Raw genomic sequence first — 25,120 nt, 5'->3', positions numbered from 1 at the left:
ACAATATGTACCAGTAGATAAAATATCAGCCCAAATAATGTACAGATGACTAGGTCATTACCAAACAGGGAGTGATGTACCGTAAAAGAACAAACACCCTCGTCTACCTTTAATTGAAAAAATAAAAAAGGATAGTAATGACGTCATCCGGCATAGATGGAAATACGTGTAATCCAGTCGAGTCACCAACATTTTATTGTGCATGGGGTGCATGCGTAAGGAAAACACTTGTTCAATATATTTTCCGAAAGAAGGTCAGAGTGTATGCCTGTTTTGCCTATATCCAACTTAACTCTAGAAAGGGGTTACAGCCATTACTGCTTATCACTTAAACTAGCACATCATCTGAGACACTTAGTGTTTATTCAGGTACAATAGATAGGAATATTCAAGTTTTCATTTTCGAATTCAGTTTTTTTCTACACCGAAGACATGGTGATGGTCAATAACAAGAACACAATTCACGTTAAAGGCAGTTGTTCTGTAATTAACAATTAGAATGAGCTATACCCAGACACAGAGATGTTTGCATTTGTCTCGCTGGAAGATTATTGAAATTCAGTCAAATCGGTCATTTCTTAAAGATTCTGAAAGATCAGTGTTGTCATCTTTACTTCATTCGAGGAGACTTGTATCATTTAAAACTTTGGAGAATAATATCGTCGATGTTTTCAAAAACGACTACAAATCGAATAAATAATGACTGTTAGTGATTCCCTGCCCTCGCCTGGCACATCATCTGTCATAACAATTGTCAGATCACCGGGGGTTACCAACACCCCAGTCATCGATGCCGCAACCTTGATGGTCACACATCGAAAAGGTATAATTTGTAACATAACCACTTGGTGCTCGCAAACAGGACATCTCTGGTGGAATCCATGCCAGATATTCAGGATCTGTGATTGTTCTCAGTAGAGCATTGACATATGAAACCTCGGTCCGCCGTAAAAAACATCGTGATCTTCGTGACAGGTTATTGATGAAAGATGTCAGATATTTCCCTAGTGATGTTTTATATATTATTCAAAAGGTTTTGGTCATTTAACAATAGGGTTCTTTTTGTGGTTGGTGTTTTTAATTAAAAGCCTTTTTTGAATGTTTGACAGCGTTCTTGATCGAAAACCTGACGCATGCAAAACTGTACTGCGTTTATAGGGTTGAGTTCACCACAGAAGGCATATATTCGTTGAATTACTGGCGATATGTACAAGTTATGTACTTAATTAATGTATAAAATCACCAAATTGATTCCTAACACTCGGACGTTGTCGTCAGATCTAATTGAAATCACGTGAAAGATCAAGTAACATCTATTTCTGTCAAGGAAGTGAATTCTTATCACACCTGCTTGGGTGTTTGATAAATCCTCGGAATCGAAAATCAGACCGTCACCAAGGATCGGCTCTGTGATGTGTAGTTGACGTTTTACTGTTCCAGTTTTGGGTAATCACATTGGCCGTCTTAAATATCTCTGTCTGGTGCGTAACATTATGTTAATACTAAAGGCGAGACTGTATTTTTGTCTAAGCAGATAAGTAATATATTGATCGGGTAAAGAAATAACCTATGCTATTAAGCTTGGATTCTTATAGTTTTCCGTTCCATTGTATGCGTTTTATATTGTCATTTGATGTGCACACATTTGATTTTAAATGAGATTCATGATTATAAATCGAGTGTAGACGTTTTACTTACATAAACCTTAGGCGAGTTGAAATCAAAATGGATTTCATCAATATAGAATAGCCGACTTCAAATCAATTCAGATATGTACATATGGCACGATGTTATATGTTCAATACCTCGTTAAATGTTTGGGAAAACATATTTTGTATGAAATGTTAATTTATGATGATCATGCTATTTTGACATAGATTTACTATGCACTAGATGTAATAGTGTTTGTAAGCTTGGTGACATAATATAGGAGAGACTTACCCAATACACCCCTGTCTTCCCATCAAAGACGTAACGCCAAGTCGTGGGTTTTACAAATATGTCTGTATATATCCTAGTGCCTTGGCATCAATTATAGGATGTAGGCGTGAGACTCTACGGTGTGTAGCGAGTATATGAGACGTTTAAGGGTTACATCAACACTCTGTAAAATGCTTCCCTCCCCGAATAACACTATAGGGAGTGAGGTCAATAAGCAGTCAATAGATGGTGGTGGCAGTAAAAAGTGGAGAGTTACGTGTTCTGCCATCATTTTGGCAATGTAATTAACCAGAATGTCTGGCTCTCCTAGTGAGACGGCACTACCATCATACAAACACGTAGGTTTTTTAGACTGTCAAAATTGTATTTGGTTCGCCAAGCTTGGTGTCCGTCAATGATCCCGCCTTATACCCCAGCAGTATTAGTTCGAGTTACCTACCAGAGTATCGAAATATCAACCTTTGATGGCACAGCCTCGTTCATGACAAACAAAAGCTTCACTTTGAATCAAGATTTCCCCGTCTACACCACACAGTGGTTGATGGAGCTAGCTATGACTTCATTAATAATTACTGCCTTTGAAAAAATTACATTCTTTAGAAAGAGCCTTTAAGTAGAAACAATATTGTTCCCAAAATAATTCACAGATTCATTAAACCAAAACAACACTGTCGTCTTTAATTATTTAGAGCTTGTTTGTGATCTAGGTGTGGTCTCGTCAAAAACACCCGCTAAGAATGCAATCTTTGAAATATAAAAGTTCTTTGATCTCCAGATGAAGCCGATGATCCATCAGTGTTAGTTTGTGATTACCAGGGACTGTTATACACGAGAGAAATAGTATAACTGGTGTTTCCTGCGTTGTTGTTTGCCAGTTTGAAGAGATTATGTGGATTCCCCGGTGAGTTTTGTTGAAACCAATTTCTTTTTACAATAATCGAGGAAGCTATATTACATTATGTATATTTTGCCGGCCGAAGACACTCTTACCTCTGAATTAAGTATTCTCTGTGGTCAGTCTTACATTTTATGTAAACGTTCTCTAAAATGGCCGCATAAAATCGAACTCTTACTTTAGAAGTAAGCGTCGTCTTTAGCGCCCGTAATCTGATGCTCCTTTCAGGAGTAACACCTGGCTTCGGCCGCTGAATAGGACGCTCACGTAAGAAGTAAGAGTAAATTACGGTCGCTAAAGTGGACGATTACTTCATTTGTAAAAGTAGGTTACGTTCACTAAAGAGGACGATTACTTCAGGTGTAAAAGTAGGTTACGTCCACTAAAGAGGACGATTCCTTCAGGTGTAAAAGTAGGTTACGTCAACTAAAGAGGACGATTACTTCAGGTGTAAAAGTAGGTTACGTCCACTATAGAGGACGATTACTTCAGACGTAAGAGTAATCTCTTTATTCTTTCTTTCCGGTCGCATGTGCAGAAGTTGTATTGCTTAAATGTAGACAAAGGGTATCGTTGATATAAACCATGTTATTACTAGTAACTAAAATTAAGTAAGAGTATATATCCAAATGACATGGTTAAATGCCAATGTTCTCTAAGGGCTTTTCTATGTGACTATACCATCTTTTTGGGGGCTTGTTGAATCTGAAATATTTACTTATGTATTTTGGTCATGCGGTTGTTGGAGGAGTCTAAATGACTGTCTAAGTCTTTTCTATGAGAACGTATCTCCCAGGGAACACATATTTAGGAAAATCTAAGGCTCTGCCGGTGTTCTTTTTTTTTTTAATCTATGAGAAAGAAATTCTCTATTTACCCACCATTGCAAAGGGAAGAGCATTTTTTTTTTTTATTCAGATCGACTACCAAAACCAATAGTAGATCTCATCAACGCTCATCGACGGCTTCTATGTTGCAGTTTTCTAAAAGAGAAATTGTGATATCCAAAACGAGTGATTTATGTATTCTCTCACATTATAAAAAAAACCAAAATTTTTCCCTAAAAATTCCATACATCATTTGTTATTCACCTAGCTGCTGTTCATACGGCTAGCGTCGGAGAAGTCATTTGTGAACCGTATATAACTACTGTAAATCTATTAGATCACAAACAACTACTATTCCTTGATACATGTATTTTTAAAGTATTAATCGTAAAACATTTTTTACTGATTATTAAATAAAATATATTCCGGAGTTACTCCCCTTGTGATTGTATTCATTAATTAATTAAAAATAACGAAAGCGAACACAGTTTTCTCCCACCCTTCACAGGTGTGTCCCCCTTTTTAAGCCGGGAAAGATCACCTTGTCACCCCCTAGGGGGAGATAGCCTCGTGCCGATAAGCACGTGTTCAAATGTGATGTCATTAAAATGCGTCACAGGTAATTGTGACGTCTTTAAAAAAGAATGACCATATTTATATCCCACATGTGTTTTTATTTACAACCAGACTACTATCGGTGGAGTTGTGAATGAAATAATTGGATGAGAGAAAAAAAATCATCCCCTACCTTGAGGGTATGACAGGGAAATCTCCAACCCTCGGGTTATTATTTTGGTTGTCTAACCCTCGTCAAAGCCTTGGGTTAGACAAACAAAAAACATTACCCCTCGGGTTGCAGATTTCTCTGTCGCACCCTCAAGGTAGGGGAAGATTCCATTAATTGACAACGATTTTGTCCTGGCCTGATATAAGAGAATATCTTTCTCTGTGAACACTTCTGTCATACCGTGGGTTGATATCAAGCAAGAAACTGTGCTACTCACATAACATGAGAGGCCGCTGGTCGGACTTTTTTTCTATCGGATATGATTTTGCCGACTGCGACCTCTCATTTCCGAAGCACTTATTCTTTGATGCAGTTTCCGCCCGAAATCCGGGCGGAACAAAATCGGCTTAAAAAACTCACTTAAGTGGTTAACAGTTCATGACAACGATGTCTACTCACGGTTTATATAATATAGATCTCATATGTATGTCACAGACACAAATATACAGTATATTACGGAATAGAACACTCAAAATACATGTCCATGTCGTTGTAGCACATCTCTGACCTACATTTAAAACATGGCTTCCTTGACTAATACAAAATAGCAGGGGGGATGTCAAAAGGAACGAAATGATACGGAGTTTGTTTGTATTCCGCTTGTGAAATATAACATGTAATTTATTTTTGTATTAACCGGAAAAATCATGGCAAATGCTGTCTGCTTCGCTTCGAATGAGGAAAAACTCATTATTTATGTCTTTGACACGAAATTGTTCTCATATAATCATGGATTTATGGAAAGCAATATTTATTGGACCCTTTTGACCATTTAAATGTATGTTAACACGATATACTCTTTCTTAATCCGAACTTTGAAAATGTGATCGTCAGCATCGGGAAAATCAGCTATGGGCAGTTAGAGGTTACGCGGCGCCTGTCAAAAGTTTTTCGCCGTGTAAAACCTCTAACATTGTTGGAGTAGAAACTGTGCGTGCTAAACCGGAAGTTCGACTTATATACTGCACTGTAACATTGCATTTGATAATAAATCACAAATTATTTTCCTTTTTTCTTTTGAGCATTTTTACAGTAATTAATATCTCACACTGTTATCATTCATTTGGGTTTTAGTAAAGAATGGGGGAAACAGTTCTCTCCTTTGTCCTTCTCTCAAAGCATGGAACGATCTTATTAGTCCTCGGTCATATTTATATATCATATGGAACAGCGATTGGTCTTTTTCTTATACAGACTTCCATTCCCCATGAAACGTAATTAAAGCTATAAAACTGACCATTTGTTTTGCTGTGATCATTTATACACACGCGCTTACTCAGTAGTCCAGTTGGTATTCTTTATGCTTTATTTTCGTTCCTTACACATCTATTCTTAATTTGGTCATGTCGTACAATCGCCAACAGGAAAACTTACATGTAAATTACAAAGACTGATAAACAACGGAATGTACCGGGAAACATATCGCTTAGTCATGTTCAGTACATATAGTGATGCACTCATCATATTAGAAACGATTTCCTTTTATTCACAGTAACTCAAAATCAGAGGTCTGATTGAGCCGCCGGACTGTCTGGTACCAGGTAGTTATCTCCACATGTAGAGATAACTCGATGGCACCACACATGTAAGTCATTTTTATTCTTATTAGAATTGTTTCAGAACAACAAACATTGAAATTGTGAACATGTTCATACCTGTTTTGTTTCATCATTGTCCTTTAAAGGTATTTTAAATCTGGTAGGCATTGCTGTAAAAATCAATAATCATCATCAATAAAATATTGCAAGCGTGTTATGTCTAAATGTTGACGTTATTAAAAGGAATTACTTTTTCAAATGGAGTGACGTAATCGCCGTTTGTGTGGGCTGATGTAAACCTTATTAACGAAAAAATATCAAAGAAACCTCCACGCAATTCAAAAAGGTTTCACGGAAGTTGTGTTACATGTCCCTGATGAAGTGGAAGTGAGCATAACCGATCTGACATGTTGTAAACTACAATAACTGTCCCAACCAAAATCGAATATCGTCAAACAGAACTTTACCTCGTTCCCAATAGAACACAATATATTCGTTACTAATTCATTTTATGACTTGATCAAACAGAATCGACTTTAGATAAAAGATGGCAGCACTGTACATGTCTTACGTCACCATGTTGCTAAGCGACAATTGTTTGATCATACAACGAACTAGTTTTCCTCATGATTCACATGCAAATCTACCCATTTGCAGGCGATCGGTGATTGCATGTTCCATAACAGAAATGACGCAAGTTATTTTAAATTTGAATGGTTTAGAACAAAATGAACCGATTATTAAATGATGATATGAAGCTGTTTTAAGGACATCAGAATGTTTGTCAATCAGCAAACGATGCACGAAACATGGGCGAAAACATCAGAGTTACCATAAGGTATCTTTATTGCTCTCATTAATATGCGTTTATTCTGTCCTGAAGTTAACTGCCGCCTAACATGCACGTACCCTCCGCGCTACGAGATGTAGTTCCGCCACAACGCACAGGGTGGCAGGTCCTAATGACATAACACGGACATGTCTGATGGCTGACGTGAGAATACCTTAGGAAGCCAATACTATTCAATTCAGATGTATGTGCCTCTTTTTGTCTTTTGAAATACGACTAATACTTGGCCGTCTGTTGCCAGGGACACATTTGCCAAACAAATCAAACGGAACATTGGTTAACGACAAACCAACAAGACTACCGTTGCAGTTTGTGCGTTGTCAAGTGCGTTGTGACAAAAAATGGGGTATATCACATAGTCATATCTGCTTTTAATATCAATAAATAATATGTATAGGTCTATAACACCTTACCTATACATTCTTCTTGTTTTTTCCTGATATAATCCTATCTGTCTACAAAGACAACGCTTTAACAAAGATTTTTAACATTCTAGCTAACTATATATTCAATGTCTTCTATTTTCCAAACATATCGGGTGTCTCTTTCACTTTCAATGTTTCTAAATACATTGAGAAAAGAAGTCCATTAAGATCCTAACAGTCGACACAGCAAGAAATGTATGATACTCTATAGTTTATATACGATGTCATACCAACATCGGTAATTAATTCGATCACCCAGCGACAGTAAACTAACCCGTTCATTGTTAACGACGACTAACAACTGCTATGTCTGTTCTCATTAAATGTCATTAAGCACCAAACTGATGCTTCACATGCAAACCTAACTGTTTACACAAAATAGTGGTCCCCGAAGGAGTTGATTGGAGGTGTGCAGGAAATTCACTCGCCATGGTGAAGTAAAAACCGGGAAAGATTTATATTATGAATAGGGGAATAGTCATGTATTATAGGACGTTAGACCATGCGCGTGCATGTATTATTTTCAAATAGACCATGCACGTGCAATGCTTTTACAGAACCTCCCCTGTATTGCAAATATAATGTAAAGAAGTAAGTTGAATGAAAGTACACGCATTTATATTTGTATATATTTAAAGATTTGGTAGCGAACAAGAAAAACTTAACGTCTTAATCTACAAAACAGTCCTGCTAATCTCAAGATCAGAATGTTCCGCCGGGGTTATTACCATGAACATGACTTGGAGTAGTGTTAAGTCTTTCATGTGTCGACGAGTGATGTCAAAATATTGACGTTTTTGATAGATTGAAAAGAATGTCTCGTATAAAGCATGACCTCGGTGTTCATTTTTTAACGTCGGCCGAATATAGAAACAAAATAGCGACTGAAAATGTCCGAATATAGAAACAAAATAGCGACTGGAAATGTAGTTCTGTGAGGGTTTCAGACCAATCACTTGGAGGAAGCGTCTTTTGTGTATGTGAGATGTACTGAGTTGTTGACTTTCAGAAGCAGTCCAAATATTCGCTCAACTTACTCAGTGGAAATAGACATATTAACAATAAATCATGTAGAATATTTAATCCTTCCCCAAAACCAGGGTAAGCAGGCAAAACAGGACAACTGCAAACAGCGTCAGAAATGGTGAAATTGGAACAGTTGAGTTTAACTAATTGGATTGTATATGTCACCTTGTATAATTTAGTCATATGGATACTGAGGTAGACAAAAGTTTGAAGAGGTTTGTATATTTTGATGGAATATATAACTCGGAATTCGAAAATGTTGGAAAAATATTCAACTTATGAATAACTGGCCTCCGTTATTTCCAATCTTTTTCCACCCTCGTTACATCTTCCACGATAATACATTCACATACGTTGATTATAACTTAAATATTTTCTAGGATCCTAAAAAAAATAGCCTCGCCTTTTTTTTAAATTTCGAAGCGAGATGTCCCCCTTTTGTTAGAGACAAATAAAAAATGTTTAAATAAATCAAATCCTACATATTTGGGATCTCTGGTGCTTTGCGTTAAGAAATACCAATATTACTCATACACTAAAGGAGGAATTTAGTTACAACATATCAATCATATTGACGCATAATTGCATGTTGCCGTACCTACATACACAAAAATGATAAAACCCAGTAAAACACGAACACCACCGCTGACAGGGCCTGATTACGAGTTCTCGGGTCTCCATTAGGCTTCTACAATCAATAATGTCTGACCAGTCTGTCACGAAACCCGTTGCCCGTGCCGTTTTTTTCTCACCTTTCCTGGTATAATTCGATTGTACGGGGCATATTTGCCGTCTTCCTAATCACAAAATGGTCAGAAGTACCACAAAGTGGTCAGTAGTGAACTATTAGGCGGACCTATCGGCCTGTCCAATCAAATTAGTCCCAAGTGGTTCCCGTTGTTACTGACGACGTTAATCCAGCCGAGCTTCCCTCTCGTAATAAGGACGGGTCAAGCGATGACACACAATGGCTCACTCAAATACGGAACATCTGGCCAGGAGTACAAGCACCAGAAGCAACTCTCAACTAGAGTCTAGAGACTAGACTCAATAAGTGTAAGTCTGCCGATATCACTATACCATTGACGCTGATCTAAATCGTTAGAACAGACTCAATAAGTGTAGGTCTGTCAATATCACTTACGTTATAACAGAAGGCCCGATTAAAACATTGACGCTGGTCTAAACCTTCAGAACAGGCTCAATAAGTGTATGTCTGCCGATATCACTTACGTTATAACATAAGGCCTGATTATAACATTGAAGCTGATCTAAACCTTTAGAACAGACTCAATAAGTGTATGTCTGTCGATATCACTTACGTTAACCCAAACCGTTTAGCTTGACTAAATACGAACATTGTAAGCGTATGTCAGCTGAAACCGCTATCGCTAATTCATAGCAGTTGCCTAGGCTCAATAAGTATCGTCCTACCGATATCGCCGACGCCAGTTTATACCGGTTGGCAAAGCGCAATAAGACCATACTATGGTATCGCTAACGCAATTTCAGACTGGTTTGCTAGAGTTGTCCATCATTTTATGTCATTTTAAATTGACCTCGACCTGTTAGCCCAACACATTAAGTCAAGTTCAGGATATAACCCAATCCCTAGAGTGATAAGCTTAACAATTTCGCCTGGGGTAAGCGGGAAGGAGTATTATAAAAAAAACGAAGAGTCTTTTAATGCAAAGGCATTATGAAACGGTAGGCTTAGGTAAAAATGTATCCTAAAAAATCCCAGCAGAGTCAAACGGGTTGTGCTATTTTCCTAGAATGATGTCTCCATGGAACAGGCCAGACTGTATTTTTTTTTCCAAAACTCACTTCACTGAGCCAGTTAAAACTGCAATTACCTAAAGAAAGCATACACATATTGCAACCATCTAACTGTACAGATATATTTAAATACGGTGGCTCCAGGAAATTGAATATAACATTATGTCAACTACGGAATAAAGTCAGCCAGTTAAAACTTATATAATGACCATATTAAAGATAACCCCAATTGTGATTGTGGGTATATTATTGCAGATGCCAATCACTTCTTCCTCAATTGCCCCAAAAATATAGATGAAAGACAAGTGTTAGTCTATGCGTTATCTAATTATAACGAAATTGACAACAACATCTTAAATACTGTTACTTTCACTAAGGGTGATATGAACCTTAGCAGTGAATCAAATAAATGTATTCTCTTATGTGTCCTGGAGTATATTGAAAAAGCTGGAAGATTTTAACTTAAACTATACTACAAATTATCTTACAATGTGTTTGTATTTGCTATTTTATAACTATAACTCTGGTGTAATTGGGAAGGATGGCACTGTGTATAGTGACTTTGATGTGCCTCTAACCAAACACTTGACAATAGTAGTTGAAGTATATAGACTACAGTAATTGAAATGTTAAAATCTATGATATTCTAGTTATTATTTTCTATGAACATGTATTAAATAGTTCTAGTATTTTCCTACTAATTTGAACATGGAAAGGGCTCTAATAGGCAATGCCTGTGCCTAATCCAATTGTGTCTTAAATGCAATAAAATTGATTTGAAATGAAATGAAACGGGTTGTGCTTTTGTGTTTGCGCAGATGAATGCTGAAATCATGGCTCGAATATTAATTTTATGACGCTTCATGGAAAAATGATAAAGCTCCCGAATGTCTATTTCGACGATCAAAGATGCATGAAGGAAGTAAAACCACGTTAACTTTCAAAGGTAAAAACAAATGAAATATTGATGAAGTTTCCAAGTCCTGATTGTCAGTGCTCATCTTGTTTTTATCAGTTGGTTATTGTTATGGGGGGTACCAACATTAGCACGGTCTTAAAAGGAATGTCAGAGAACCTACAATATTTGTTTCAATATTTATGATTCCATACGGTAGTATGTTATAAGGAGTGATAGAAAATATCGACTGACTGTGGTCCCGAACTAACACATGACAATACACTGATTTTAATATAGCTGTGGAAATTCAATAGACATTTCTAAAACGTTCGCGCTTTGACAGGTTTAAAGCCTTATTTTTCAATATTTTATTCCGGAAAGACGATTGCTTTATTGAACCATATTGTATGCTCATATTGATGAAATATGAACAATAACATAAGCATTCGAATTTAGAACTATTTGAAAATGAGTGATTTAACATCAACACCAGGTCAAATAACAACGTGGTTACAAAACACGCCACGTGGTGTTCTCAGTATGTCACATGACTTTTTTTAATATCAGGCAATGAACAACACATTAACGACTGAACAGGACAGCCGATGACGTCATCGAGGCAATAGTTTGTAGCGCCTACCATGTTATGACAGTTATTGATAAATGTGACGGTCCGGTCCATGTCGTAAAAGGGACGGTGTAGGAATGGTTTTGCTAGGAACCTCTGTTTAACTTGACGCTACTGTCACATACATTTTAGCAAACCTCTATCATAGGTACGGTACTGTATGTAGTGTAACCAAATGAAAACTTACAACTTACATAGGTTGACATGACATATACGTACAGGTTACATATGTAATGTAGGAACGGCTTACCCTTATAGAACGCTTGGTATCACCTCAGCTTTTTGTGTTAATCAAATGCTCTTTGCTTGATCCTTTAGTGCGGTCATTGACGATTCATTGGAAGTATTGTCCATTTTTGTAAGTTAAGATTTGTAGAATATCAACATATACATGTTCTGTTTCACGAGTAAGACGTGGATCCAACAGCCACGTGATCATCTGTCTGTCGCCATTATTCCATGGCCCATGACTCTTAATTGATTGGTCATCGTGGCGGAATGTCTCATCTATGAGCCGTCATTGAGCCGTCTTGGCAGCATTATTGCTCCGATAGAGAGTTCAGACACAGCTATTGACCGAATGGTCGTAATAACACGGATAAAGTGATGACCGGAAGTGGTCAGTCCCGTACCTTATTGTAGCTGATATTGTATAGACTAGAAACATTGATTATATCATGTTGTAAAAAACAAGATGTTAGCTTAAGTTAATATTTATAGATGTTATCACTTAACAATATTCAGATATCTAAACAAATAATGGAGCTTCTTCTGAATTCTAAAACAAGGACTCATAGGTTTAGTACATTGTGGCGGTTATAAAAACTTTCACTCGAGTAGCTGGCCTTTTTTTAGTGTTAATGAGATTATTGTCAAGCTAACCATGCTTGGACCGGCTGAGAGATTGATTAAAATTCCCGAAACAAATAATGTTCTTATAAGTGCGCGACAGGTCATCGTGTGGCAGCGTCTTGTGCGAATGTTGGTGCGGAGTCGGACAACATGTCAGTTTGTTATTAGAAAGGTCAATATCTTCCTAGAATCCTGGATTAAGAAACAAAATAATTACAGTGGATATATTGACTTTGAAGTGCAAGGTCAGGGTTCTATTTCGTAGGTGACTAAATATGCATTATGTAACATTTGTAATACACTTTGATAGTTTCATGGTACAATGTAAGTAAACGAGTGGCGTTTTTAAACTTTGTGACAAGTTCCACCAGCATGTTGGTACATTACGTACACAATAGTTTAACATTTTAAAGTCCAAATAAACTCGTTCTGAGATTCAAAATATCACCATTGGATAATACACATTGGCATCATAAAATCAATTTCGCATAGGGATTGGAACAAAATGTAAATAAAACAAATAAGCTTGATGCAACATGGAAAGCTATCACTGCTGATTGAATCCGTGGCCATAAATATATTTGCAAGCACTCTGCTGCAAATCGCAAGGATTTAGAGTTGGTAATGAGGGAAACCTGTGGTGTCAGTAGTCGACATATTGGATTAATTGACTCCATTTTGCAAGAGAATGAAGACCAAAAAGAGACACAAATAAGTACAGTGATGCGAGAATCAGCCACTGTGCCAAAAAGAAACAAATGCTGGGCTTAATTCAATCAAATCTGCAGATTTTCACTCAAGAACAAACATAAGTACTATATAAGGCAGTTTTGGAGACATCACACATCGTTTTGGCCGACCATCAATTTGGATTGAAAGCGCCACAATCCCCAGTTTTCCACTGTGAACTTGGCAGAACATAATCTTGTTTCCTCTTCTGTGTCAATTACATTTTCACAAACGCGTCGCTATTCTTTCAGTGTCAATGTGATTACCTGCTGGCGCACGACTGCTGTGGAGGCTGGATCGACAACATCATGTCGACGCTTTAATGGTATACGGATTTTACATACAGACCAATCATTCTGATCCATATACACGCGTTTGGAATGCATTTTTGTTTTTCTAATTTAGAAATTGAACTATTCTTTCATAAAATGTAAATGTTTGTTGATTAATCGCCGAACTTTGAACGTCACAATTGAAATTTAGAAACATTCTGTAACCTCCTATCTAACATCAATGTGTCCTACATTGCAAAGCTGGCAATAGCGATCGGCTAAACTAAGATCTTTTTGATGTTTTTTTGGACGATTACTCCTCTTGATTCTATGGACACGTTTTAGGGAGATTCGAGTATCCGTCCGTAAACCTTATATAGTTTCCTTATGCCAAATAACGTCTGGGGATTAACGGGTCTAAACGATAGACTAAACCACCAATGATAGACAACATTTCTTGTCTAGATACCACTTGAGCATCTATTTACATTTTTTCTGATATCGTTCTGTTCCTGGCTCATGTTATCGGCTAATAAACGAGTAATTAAGGGAGTTCAAGGTTAAGTTGACCATGTTGATTATTCGTTTGGACAATTTATCTCCTAGGTGACCTCTCGGCTTTTAAAACGATTCGACTGTTGCACCTAGACGATATTTTCCTCTGTAGTTAGTTTGTTAAAATTATAACAAAATAAAAGTCAACATCTTAATCCACGTTTATGATATCAATACAACCATTATCACACTTAAAATATATATCTGGCTTTTATGTAGTGATGCCCATTTAACAATGTTTAATTCAGATTAAAAGAAGATTTGTATTATACAACAAAAGTCTTTCTAGATTGAACGAAATATTTAAGGTATTTGAATAAAACAATATAAATCATACGTCAGTTAACATTAAAAAGGGAAGAAAAGAAATGATACTAATAGTAAAGAACCGTATCGCTGAAACTAGAGAAAAATATGAACAACCCACATATTTACACAAAAACATTGATAAATTATAAGGACGATAAGACTAGGTTGTAAGGAAGGGTTATCGTCAAAACCAAAAAAGCAATGTCACCAGAACAATATATCCTAGTTACAACAAAACTACAAAGATCATGATGTCGATCATTAATCTTGCACACGATATTCATCAATCTGCATCTCCCAGAATCTTGTATCAGTTAGTCAGCAAACTAAATGTGATATTAGGAGAAAGCTCTTGCATATCGAATCAACTGCGTTAGGTTAACAGCTGTAGGGACGTAACTGTCAAGCAAAGGAAAGTTAATGACAGAAAAATAGAAATTGTCACGTTCAGCTTAGTAGGGAATGCCGAAATATATTTAAAAAAGTATTGTGATGGCAAACGCAAGGTAAGCATTGTCAATTAGGAGCTCAATCATTCTCATGATTTTGTCTTCAATATAGTTTGTATTTGCATCGGTAAAGGTTTCTCACAACACGTCTTTCTAAATAGTTTACATCCAAATATCTATATCTCCGGTCGCTTCTCTTGGATAAAAGCTTACCATACTTCGACCAGCTATGAGTTTGATTAAAATTACTAAAACATTTTTTGTAAGTTTGAGACGTGTCATCTTGTAGCAGACTCATCGGTGTGGCGTCGGAAAACAAATCTGTTTGTAATTAGAAAGGCTAATATTTACCTAGTGGTAGTAACAGAAGCAAAATGATAACAGCAGGAGTTTGACTAAGTAAAGGATTTTATTTCACCCATAATTATATAAATTTACATCTTAAATTAATTCATGATGCTTTTCTAAGTTCATCATAAAATCTGCAAATGCTTCAGTTGTTTTCTTCAATGTAATTTAGAAATTTGATTCGAATTTCTGTACAAAGAACTGTATCTGTGATAGAAATTGTTCAATAGTTCTGATTAGATATTTTACCACTCTCCTACTATGGAGGTAATAGGTATGAGACAGGAATACGCTGCATGTGTGTGTTGACACTTATTTATCATCTCTAAGGATAGGTTCCTTCGCGCCATTCTTTTGCCACGTGTTGACAATTATCAAAATAGCTTTCAGCTTAAATACACATTTTTAACGTTTTCCCCAAAAAGACATAAAATTGAGGGAAAGAAATTACAAAATGTAACACGTTTTCACATCTGAATCCGCGAGTCGCAGTGACATGTCTGCAAATTGAAAAAGACATATGAATAAGAACCATAATAGACATGGAATAAGGAATACGATCCGTGTGAATTTGACGCTTGGAAATTAGGATGCAGCAAAATGAAATAGAAATCTAATGTAATGCCTTCGACCTAATTCCAAGATTGCGTTTTCCTTGCCCGGTCAATATAGCGGCAGTTTTCCAAAGGCATACTTAAGTACATAATACATAGCCCTAGGCCTTTACTTGTCAGATAAAGTGAAATGAAGTTTTAATTTTATCATTACTCTTACTGCCAAAACATACAATTCAAGTCATATTCATTTATGCGATTTGAGTTTAAAAAAACATTTAACAGCTGCCATAATGGATTGATAAGGACAGTTCTTATTGTGATGTTTATGTAAGTTCTCGGAAATAATGCCGCGATTGGTCTGCAGTTCCTTTGAATCGATTTGACTTTATTACCGATAGGAAATCTTGCTAAAGTAAGCCATGCTTGACAAATCCGTTATGTGCTAGTGTGAAAACTTTTCATTTCGGATTGACGATCGTATAATGAGGCGAGGGCGGACCACATTTATCGCGAAACTGGCCCGTCAAGGCGAACATACGCTCCCCGTCTGGCCTCTTCATGCTCCTTAATCTTAATATGTAATTCTACAATTAAAGATCATTTTATCAAGTATGTCCTAACTTAATCAAGAAATTATCGTCTTGTTGGTTATTCATTTTTATACGTATAAGAAAGATGGCTCTGCCATTGATCGTAGATAAGAGATGATTTACAGAAGCGCGACGGGATCAATTTAAAGTTATGTCGCGTTTAAGTGTATCATATGCTGTATAAGTGTATCATATGCTGTATAAGACCAGAAGGGCTATTGTCCTGTGCTTCATCAATCATACCATTCATGTAAATCTTGATCAAATCCAAACAATGCCACGATCTCAAGTAATGCACCTTGGAAGAGGTAACGATTCTTAAGAATAACACTAATTTAACATCGCTTTCTATTGTGAACAACTTTCGTCACGTATGTTTTTAATTTCATGTCCCCACCGTTGGTCATATACTCTTCTATTCTGAGTAATTGGGTCCGCTCATTGTAAAGTCTGTTTATTCTCGGTATTCTAATATCGTGATTTTCATTTAAACAAATATTTTGCAAAAAATATACAGCCGCTCGTTATAAAGCAAATAAGTCCTTCCCTATCGAAGATATATATGTGCAATGACCACTAGCCTACTTAACCTGGTATAGGGGAAAGTGGATCCCAAGAATTAAATCTGATTGTCAAAAACAGAAAGCAATGCCTTTGTGAAAAACATCTGTTCTTTACAGACGTTACAACAAAACTTCGGCCCACGACAGACTAGACTGCGTACTTAGTAGATAGAAACAGTTTATCTAAGGTATAATACACATACTTCTGTAAAATGCAATTCTTAAACCATTTTATCATGCGTCTACTCCATGTCATTTTGCTAAAATGTCTTTACCTTGTCAATTGGAATGGCCTCGAGAGTGAAGAACATGAATCACCCGTTGTGAGTGAATAATCGAAGGATGGGGGATTTGTAAAAACCGTAAAATCAAACTTCACAAACACAATACCGCCCTAAACAATGCCAGCATATATTTTGAGATATTCACAAAAGCACAATCATCAATTGCAAGTTACCCGTGAAATTATTTGAACACCTGACACGACACAACAAGGACAATGGTTATCCCTGCTGCTATACCGTAAGTAATGACTCTTCGCTATGCCGGCTAAACAGTATTTAATGGACTTATTTCCGGTTAACAACGCCATGTCATTCACATGCATTCATTGCAATATAAAATCTCGGTTTATTCTGCATACATGTTCGGTTTTTATTGAAAACCCATGTAAAAAGCAATTATCAACCCACGTGAGGAACCACTCATCTGTAATCAATACGGAAAAGGTTCACGCTTTTTACTTCAGGTATGTGTCATTTCATTAGCAGAGGTTATCTACGTTTCTCGTGATAGCGACTATGTGTATCTGTATTGAGCAGCACGTTAATCATCTATAGCAATCCCTTTTACGGAATGTTGATACAGGTAAAACACGTGCGTTCCCTACTGGACCATTAACATACACCAACTCAAGTGTCAGTACGGACCGAGCAGTTTGAGATTAAGATTGATAGCAGTTTGAAAATGATGAAATCTTACATTTTCCCCAGAATCGATACAGATTTTATATTTGTCATTTCAGTCTTTCACGCCTAAGGCATAATGTGTTTTGTGAATTGGAAATGAAAACAAAATATTAAGATTACACAGAGGTGACTGCTACTACGGTAGAGAACTAAGTTATTATTTTTTATGAAATTTGCCGGAATTTGCAAATTCATTACAACAAGCATGAAACCCTTTCAAATGAAGCTATATGACAGCTTCATTACTCGTCTGAAGTGTTTGTTCCTTCCATGAAAGAAATATGTACTTCCTGACTTTTTGGCTTATTTGGATTCATTATTTAATGCAGATATTGACACTAACGCTTGAACATGTTTCAGTTTAATATCTTCAATTGTTTTTGTAGCGTTTAACTATTGTTCTATTTAGTCAGTGGACACTTTACTCTCTTTCTCTCTCGTGCATCCGCGACAAAAAGTAGTGCATTCTTTTCCTCTCACAAACCTTTCAGATATTAATGTTTTGTGCTTGCGTCTTAAATTTAGTTAAACGCATTATCTAATTCAACAATGGAACAATATAGTTTTAGTTTTTAGTGATACTGGAAATATTATGTATAAAATCTTGATCTATGAGCTCGATTTTCAATTCAAGGGATATTTCTAATGTCAACAAAGCATTGTCTATGGTGTCATGACCTTATCCTGAACATGAACACAGAAGTTGTCAAGAGAATATATGAACACACAATCGATAGCTGCCGAAATGTGAACACTCGCAATCGATATGGTTCCGAACTGGATTTGAATCATAAAGTGTTCTCAAAGTGCATCCAAACATGTATATCATGCGGAGTGGACAGCCTCCAGTCAAAATCGTCATGGGAATACCAAGATGTCAATAATGCCAATATCTGGTTTATACATGAGGTACTTCCTGTGGTAGCTATCATCAGATAGCACAACACCATTGACATTCCTAAATGTACTTGTCAACTTAACAAACGTTTTAAACATGCTAGTGTCTGAAATGAAACTATTCTCATGAGACCTTAACACATCTGCCTATAGAACTCACAGAATTAGATGCGCTGTACCTACAACAAAGTGTACAATAGTTCTGCTTGTGGTGTGCAGACGCGAGATTGCGTAGAATATACCGTAGTTGTCCCTGTGGAAAGTGTCACAGCTATCATTTATGTTTGTTACTAGATAAACAAGTAATCTACTGTAAGCGGTCCGATAAAATTAATAACTTTGCTGCGTTCTTGATATTCCATACAGCTTCGAAACAAACCAAGATAATTGAAGCAAGCCAAGAAGAAAAACGCTAATTGATCTTACTTTGAAGGAAAAATTTACAATGGAAATAGACTTATACTAGATAAACAAGTAATCTACTGTGAGCGGTCCGATAAAATTAATTACTTTGCTGCGTTCTTGATATTCCATACAGCTTCGAAACAAACCAAGATAATTGAAGCAAGCCAGGAAGAAAAACGCTAATTGATCTTACTTTGAAGGAAAGTTTTCCATGGTAATAGACTTATCCCTATGGGAGAATTCAAAAGCGGTTGCCAATTAATTTCGTCTTCCTTGCTGTCTTGGGACCATAACATATATAGTGTTAAAAGCATTCACACGGTGAAATTCCAATTGTCATTAACTTGAACGGAATATATTTTTCTTTTTAATTTTCTTTTTTAATTTTTTAACATTATTTCTGATTCACTGCCTGGTACACACAGACACATTTGATACACGTTTCAAACAACCAAAAATGTCCCAAAATTACGTAGTACACTTCACATATGTCTTACAGGTTTGTACTAAGTGACCTCTATTTTGTGAAACACCAATTGTTCGAGAAATGTCCAGCGCGTTGTCGGCTGAAACATTGTAAAACTTGGCATTATGTTAATATAATACGTGACCATAATATAATACAAACAATTGGTAAAAACGTGTTGAGCGTTTGCAGATTGTTTAAGCATGTCACTGATGTACATATATTTTAACTCTTTATCTAGAAAGGATACTTTTTTTGATATTGTTGCATCCGCTGTGTCACGTCTGATTTGTATGAAAATAACGGGTCTAGGATGGAAAAGAATGCTAAGATTGTTTTACGTAATTATTGAGAATACGGACAATCACAGTCAGGCGTAGAATGTCGATAACGCCGGTACCTATATATGATAAACACGATCATTTTTTTTTGGAGTTTGAACTGAAAATCTCATGGTTTCTCTTTGAATATTCAAGGAAAGGGTATTTACTTTCGGCCGTATTATCGCTTTGGCCAGAATGTTTTCACGCGTCTAATTGTTCTCCTTGACAAACTGCAGTGAATCACTAGCTGTACTGGGCAGCAGTCCAGATCGGATGAATATATCCCCTCCCCACCGGTACTCGAAGCCCCAGAACTAATTTAATCAATTACACTGTGTCATTAAAAGTCATGCGCAGCGCAATCACCATCTATTTCATTTTTCCAAAGTATCCCACTGGGGATGTCCATTGTCTAGTACGCAGGAGTGATGTCCTCAATAATGTCCCACCTTAAAGCAAGCATTCAGGAGCTGTATTTCAGAGGTCCTTTATTGCAATAAGTACATAGCATGAGCAGGGTCGACTCACTGTTCCCCGTTGAACAAATATTTACATTAACATGCATTTGAGTTGTCAGACATCGGTATATCGAGGACATACTGTAGCATTATCTACTGTTCCATAACGACTAACATGCACTATGCTGTCCAGCTTTTGGCATGATCACGTTAACACAGAAACACTTTTCCGGAAATTAACACTCTCTACGATGCCGGTCTGGCTTTTGTTGTCGCCATACTGTTGTTGCGCTTCTCTCTCAACAGCGTTCGTTATTCCCCCCCCCCCCCCTTTTTTTTCTAATGATGTTGTCCAAGATGACTTTCCCTTTTGCTGTCCAAGGTGTTATGGTCACATTTTATATGCGCTGGTTATTCTTGAACTCTTTCTCTCTTGCGTTGATTATAGTACCCAAGGGGAAGTCATGACGCTGATTAACCCACATCAGCGTTTTTTTTCAATTTTCGATACGAAAAAAATCTACGGGATCCCAGAACAAAGCCGACGCATGGTTGAATGAAATGTCCTGCGGTGCGGTTGTCGTATAGGTGGCAGAGATGGTTTTTATTGAAAACAACAAAGTATTATATCCATATTTGCAAAGAAATGGACTAGCATCGACCTTCGTTACGAATCCGTATTTATAACACAACAGTCGAAGAATTGTTTTTCCTTTTGCGTAAAAGGATTTTTCAAAAGTAATCGACCACATTCAAAGTATCTACCATAACAACAATAACATCAACAATAACATCAACAGCAATAGTATGCTTATATTTGATGACATTAACAGGTAACTGAACAGGTCTCTGACAATTTTCAATGACAAATCAAAGTTGAACAAAATAGAAGATATTTTAACACAGCCATACCGAATCCTTTTGTTTCTTGATTAGATTTCCTATCCTGTACAGAAATCTATCTCAAAACATGTAAACGTATAGCCACTTACCGAACATGCCTACACTGGTTTTTTTATTATTCCGAAGAGCATTCGACACTTTCTTCTAAAATTGCTTAACTCTGCTTGGCATAATCCTGTTCCAAATATAACCTTCAATAGAACTCCTTTGTTCGAGGCGCCTTATCTCCGCAACAGGCTTTCAAACCTAACTCAATTTAGCTAAACGTCAAAGAATGGAGTTTCCACGTAATATTTGATAAAACCCGTTTGTAGTTTTTAAATGACACACAGGTTTCCACATTTAAGTCTGTAAATGGATCTTAATGGTCAAAGCAGCGATCAAAACTTTGATATATTGGGGGAACTTTAAATAATAAACTATGATCTTCGGAGTTCGTTTAAATAGTAACTACCGAGAACCATTAAAGACATTCGCATGTGATGTAGCACTACACTTCGGACAACGTATTATAGACTCCAACAGAAGTACAATACCATGACAGTAATTTGTTAGCGTCGAAGGGTAAGTCCGAAGTCTTGTTATATCACAATGCTTATTTTTGCTGGAATCTGTCCAAGTGAACATTTCTTTCCTTTTTAAACACATGATACAGATTATTAATAATATTATATTATTTACTGGACAATTGTGTTCCTTAAAGAATGGATAATATTTTTCTTCGTGTGCACTAGTTTTTCGGGGTGTTTTTCCTGACAGGTGTACGTTGTAAGTAATCGGATTATAACTCATTGTCCTGTTCTTCCAGAAAAAAACATATCAGACTTTTCTTGTGTGGTACAAGTGATAAAGGATGATAAATACTAATATAGAAATATTTACCTTTTTTTTTGCTTTATTTTTGGCGTATATTTGATAAATAAAAGTTGCAATGCTATACTCTTAGTCTAATAGATAACATTCTCGTTTAAAAAAGACTTCTATAGCTGAAAAAATGTACAATATATGATTAATTTTAAGCAAACAAACTGGAATCTCTCACCTGCATTTTGTCTTAATAACAATAACGAGTAAACGTGTCTAGTGTAAAACTTAGACTATCGTTACGCTTCCATATTTTTTGTAGTGGATCTCTACATACCGATATTATCGCACTTAGCTATTACCTTCGTATGGTTTTAATTGAATAGGTCTTTTGATCAAATATGTTTCTCTGAAATTACTACTGAAGAGTTGGTTTAGATTGTGCTTTTGTACTAATGACCTTGTAGCCCTTAACATCGTTGATCACAGGTATCAATGGATTTAGTAGGTTTTAAAGGTGATAAGTTACTATCAAAACAATAAAGGTAGATAATGTACTAATGACCTTGGAGCCCTTAACATCGTTGACCACAGGTATCAATTGATTTAGTAGGTTTTAAAGGTGATAAGTTAATATCAAAACAATAAAGGTAGATAATGTACTAATGACCTTGTAGCCCTTAACATCGTTGATCACAGGTATCAATGGATTTAGTAGGTTGTAAAGGTGATAAGTTACTATCAAAACAATAAAGGTAGATAATGTACTAATGACCTTTTAGCCGTTTACATCGTTGATCACAGGTATCATAGATTTAGGAGGCTATGCATGTGGAATATTACTGTATTATCACAATAATAAAGGGAGATGATTAAGCCATAACATGGTCCAGAAATACGGATAAAGCATAGCTAACTTAAATTCTTTAAATAAAATGGAAGAAAATATTCATGGACAAACGGGCAATTAAAAAAATAAAACTGCTGATACCATTATCTATATAGCATCATTATCTATATGATAACTGTGGAGAGAAAATGGGGAAAATATTGCAAAAAGATCAGCTTACCTGATAAAAGTAAAAAGCACCTGCTATTGATATATCCTTATAAGGTAAAGCACGGTTGTATAGTCTGTGTGTTGTAGCGCTGTCACCTGATTGTATGATGCACCAGCCGTTCTGTAGTGTAGCCCATGTTCCCGTGATCTTAATAGTCTTCCAGTCTCAGTATCCGATACATAAAACTCAGCGCCAGGCAAGGACGCGTCGCCATTGGACGGCTGGGCGCGCACTCCGCGTATGCGTGGCTGTGAGGGATAGGTCTTTCCGCGCTATCACAGGGTATGCGATCTCCCGCCACATCGATCAGTATACCAAACCTTCGTCATCCCACACCAACACAAAGGAGCGATGACATAGACGATGACAAAATATCATCTAAACAAGTCTCTGTAATTAAGAACTGTATTCAGACAGCACTAAACAAACTTACGGCGCTCTATGTCGACCCTTAGGTCGCCGTCATGATGTAAGTTCTGTTTTATTTCTTTCGGTGGTGTACAAAGCGACATTTTCCCGTCAGGAATTAAACGAGAAAGGAAACAGTCATGAATCACTGTTTGCGCTATTATCTTTCGAATGTGTACAGGAATTTTGATGTCAACATTACGTCGGAGGTCTAGCTGAATTGTAAATCATGGAAACAAAGGGCAAAGACAAACAAAAGTACAAGAGGTGTCGCGAGAGGACATTATCTGTATTTCAATATGAAAGCAATGCATTAACTTGAGTCTTCAATTATTATCAATCTCTGTTCTTTTCATTGGATAATATCAACACAAAAATAAGGAGAACATCGGTAGTTCTATGTTTCACGGTAGGGATAAGTTTTTGTCTTTCCAAAGCAAATCATTTCATTTATAATCCACAGAAGTGGTATTTCCGAACAGAAATAAGAGACAAATGCATAATAACAGGTCATTTATATCTCATTGTATGACCATAAGAAAGGATCCATTACAATGTAGTATATCCTAGTTGTTTGTCTAGCATTATTTGCTATGTAAATAATAGATTCTTTTCTCTTCAAATTTGACTCTGTGAGATTTGTAAATTGCCTTATGCGAATGTAACTCGATTAACGCCATGATATGAAATGACGTCGAGTATATTGTCGCGTCATTACGTTTATGTCCGTATTTCGTTTATGTGCGGTTTTGACAGCCAACAGTACAGTCGTGCAGTTAAAGGGTTTGGTCTCCGGCCTCGCCCCATATATTCCGAAAGTTGGAAAGTGACACCCTACATAATCCCTGGTGGTGAGGACTTTTGAACTGGCTTGGTTATACATTTAGCTTATTTACTATACTCTTTGTCTCAATAGATTATGAAGACTGGTAACAAAAACCTGTCAAGTCCTTAAATTCTCATTAAGACATACAAACCATGTCGATCGTATATAACATCATGAGCATGAAATACAACTCATTACCGAGTCTTCTGCTTCAGCCGCTTTCCTCGATCTTTTCTTAAACCATGACTTACAGCGACGGCTTACTACTTAACTGTACGAAAAACGGGACGATTTCAATTCTTTCTATCGTGAACTTTCTCTTTTGTGATAGTAACATCCCTACGTTGTTTGCATGTCGCAGTTTAAATGATATTTATTTTCCGAACGTTATAATTTTCGAAAATTTCTGAAAGTCAACTTTCGGCAAGTTTTATGTTCGCCATCATGACTTCATATGCTACATAGTATATATTTTTCGTATGATAGGGAGGTCGATGAATTTAATTATGCTCATTAGGTTGACTTGATGTTTCATTGTCACTTCCCTGATTTTCACTTAGAGAACGTGACATTTCCTTTATTCTATCTAAATTTACGTGCCGGAGGTCATCGATGAAACAGGGACGCTTACTCTTCTGGAACACTTAATCTTTTTCTTGATGTTATTTTTCAAGAGTTTGTCTTTCCTTTCTGTAGATATGCACCCCATTTTATTTATTTTGATGCGAACTACAGTTTTGATGACAACTCTGTATTCTTTTGTTTTCTAATGTGGAAGTTCGC

The 25,120-nt window shown here is 36.5% G+C and overlaps 1 protein-coding gene across 2 annotated transcripts in view; it reads right to left on the bottom strand.

The window, feature by feature from the left end:
- Positions 1 to 23,341, bottom strand: part of LOC110464976 — a 54,105-nt gene extending 30,764 nt beyond the window's left edge. For both annotated transcript variants that reach the window (XM_021520503.1, XM_021520501.1), the window contains exon 1: positions 23,113 to 23,341. The gene's annotated coding sequence lies outside the window, so the exon portion shown is untranslated. The remainder of the gene's footprint in view (positions 1 to 23,112) is intronic.
- Between the last annotated feature and the right edge of the window lie 1,779 nt (positions 23,342 to 25,120).

The sequence above is a fragment of the Mizuhopecten yessoensis genome, unplaced genomic scaffold, assembly GCF_002113885.1.
Source record: "Mizuhopecten yessoensis strain PY_sf001 unplaced genomic scaffold, ASM211388v2 scaffold11045, whole genome shotgun sequence".
NCBI classification, from domain to species: Eukaryota; Metazoa; Mollusca; class Bivalvia; order Pectinida; family Pectinidae; genus Mizuhopecten; species Mizuhopecten yessoensis.
Note: the sequence above shows the minus strand (reverse complement) of the source record. Positions and strands in the feature narration are given on the sequence as shown.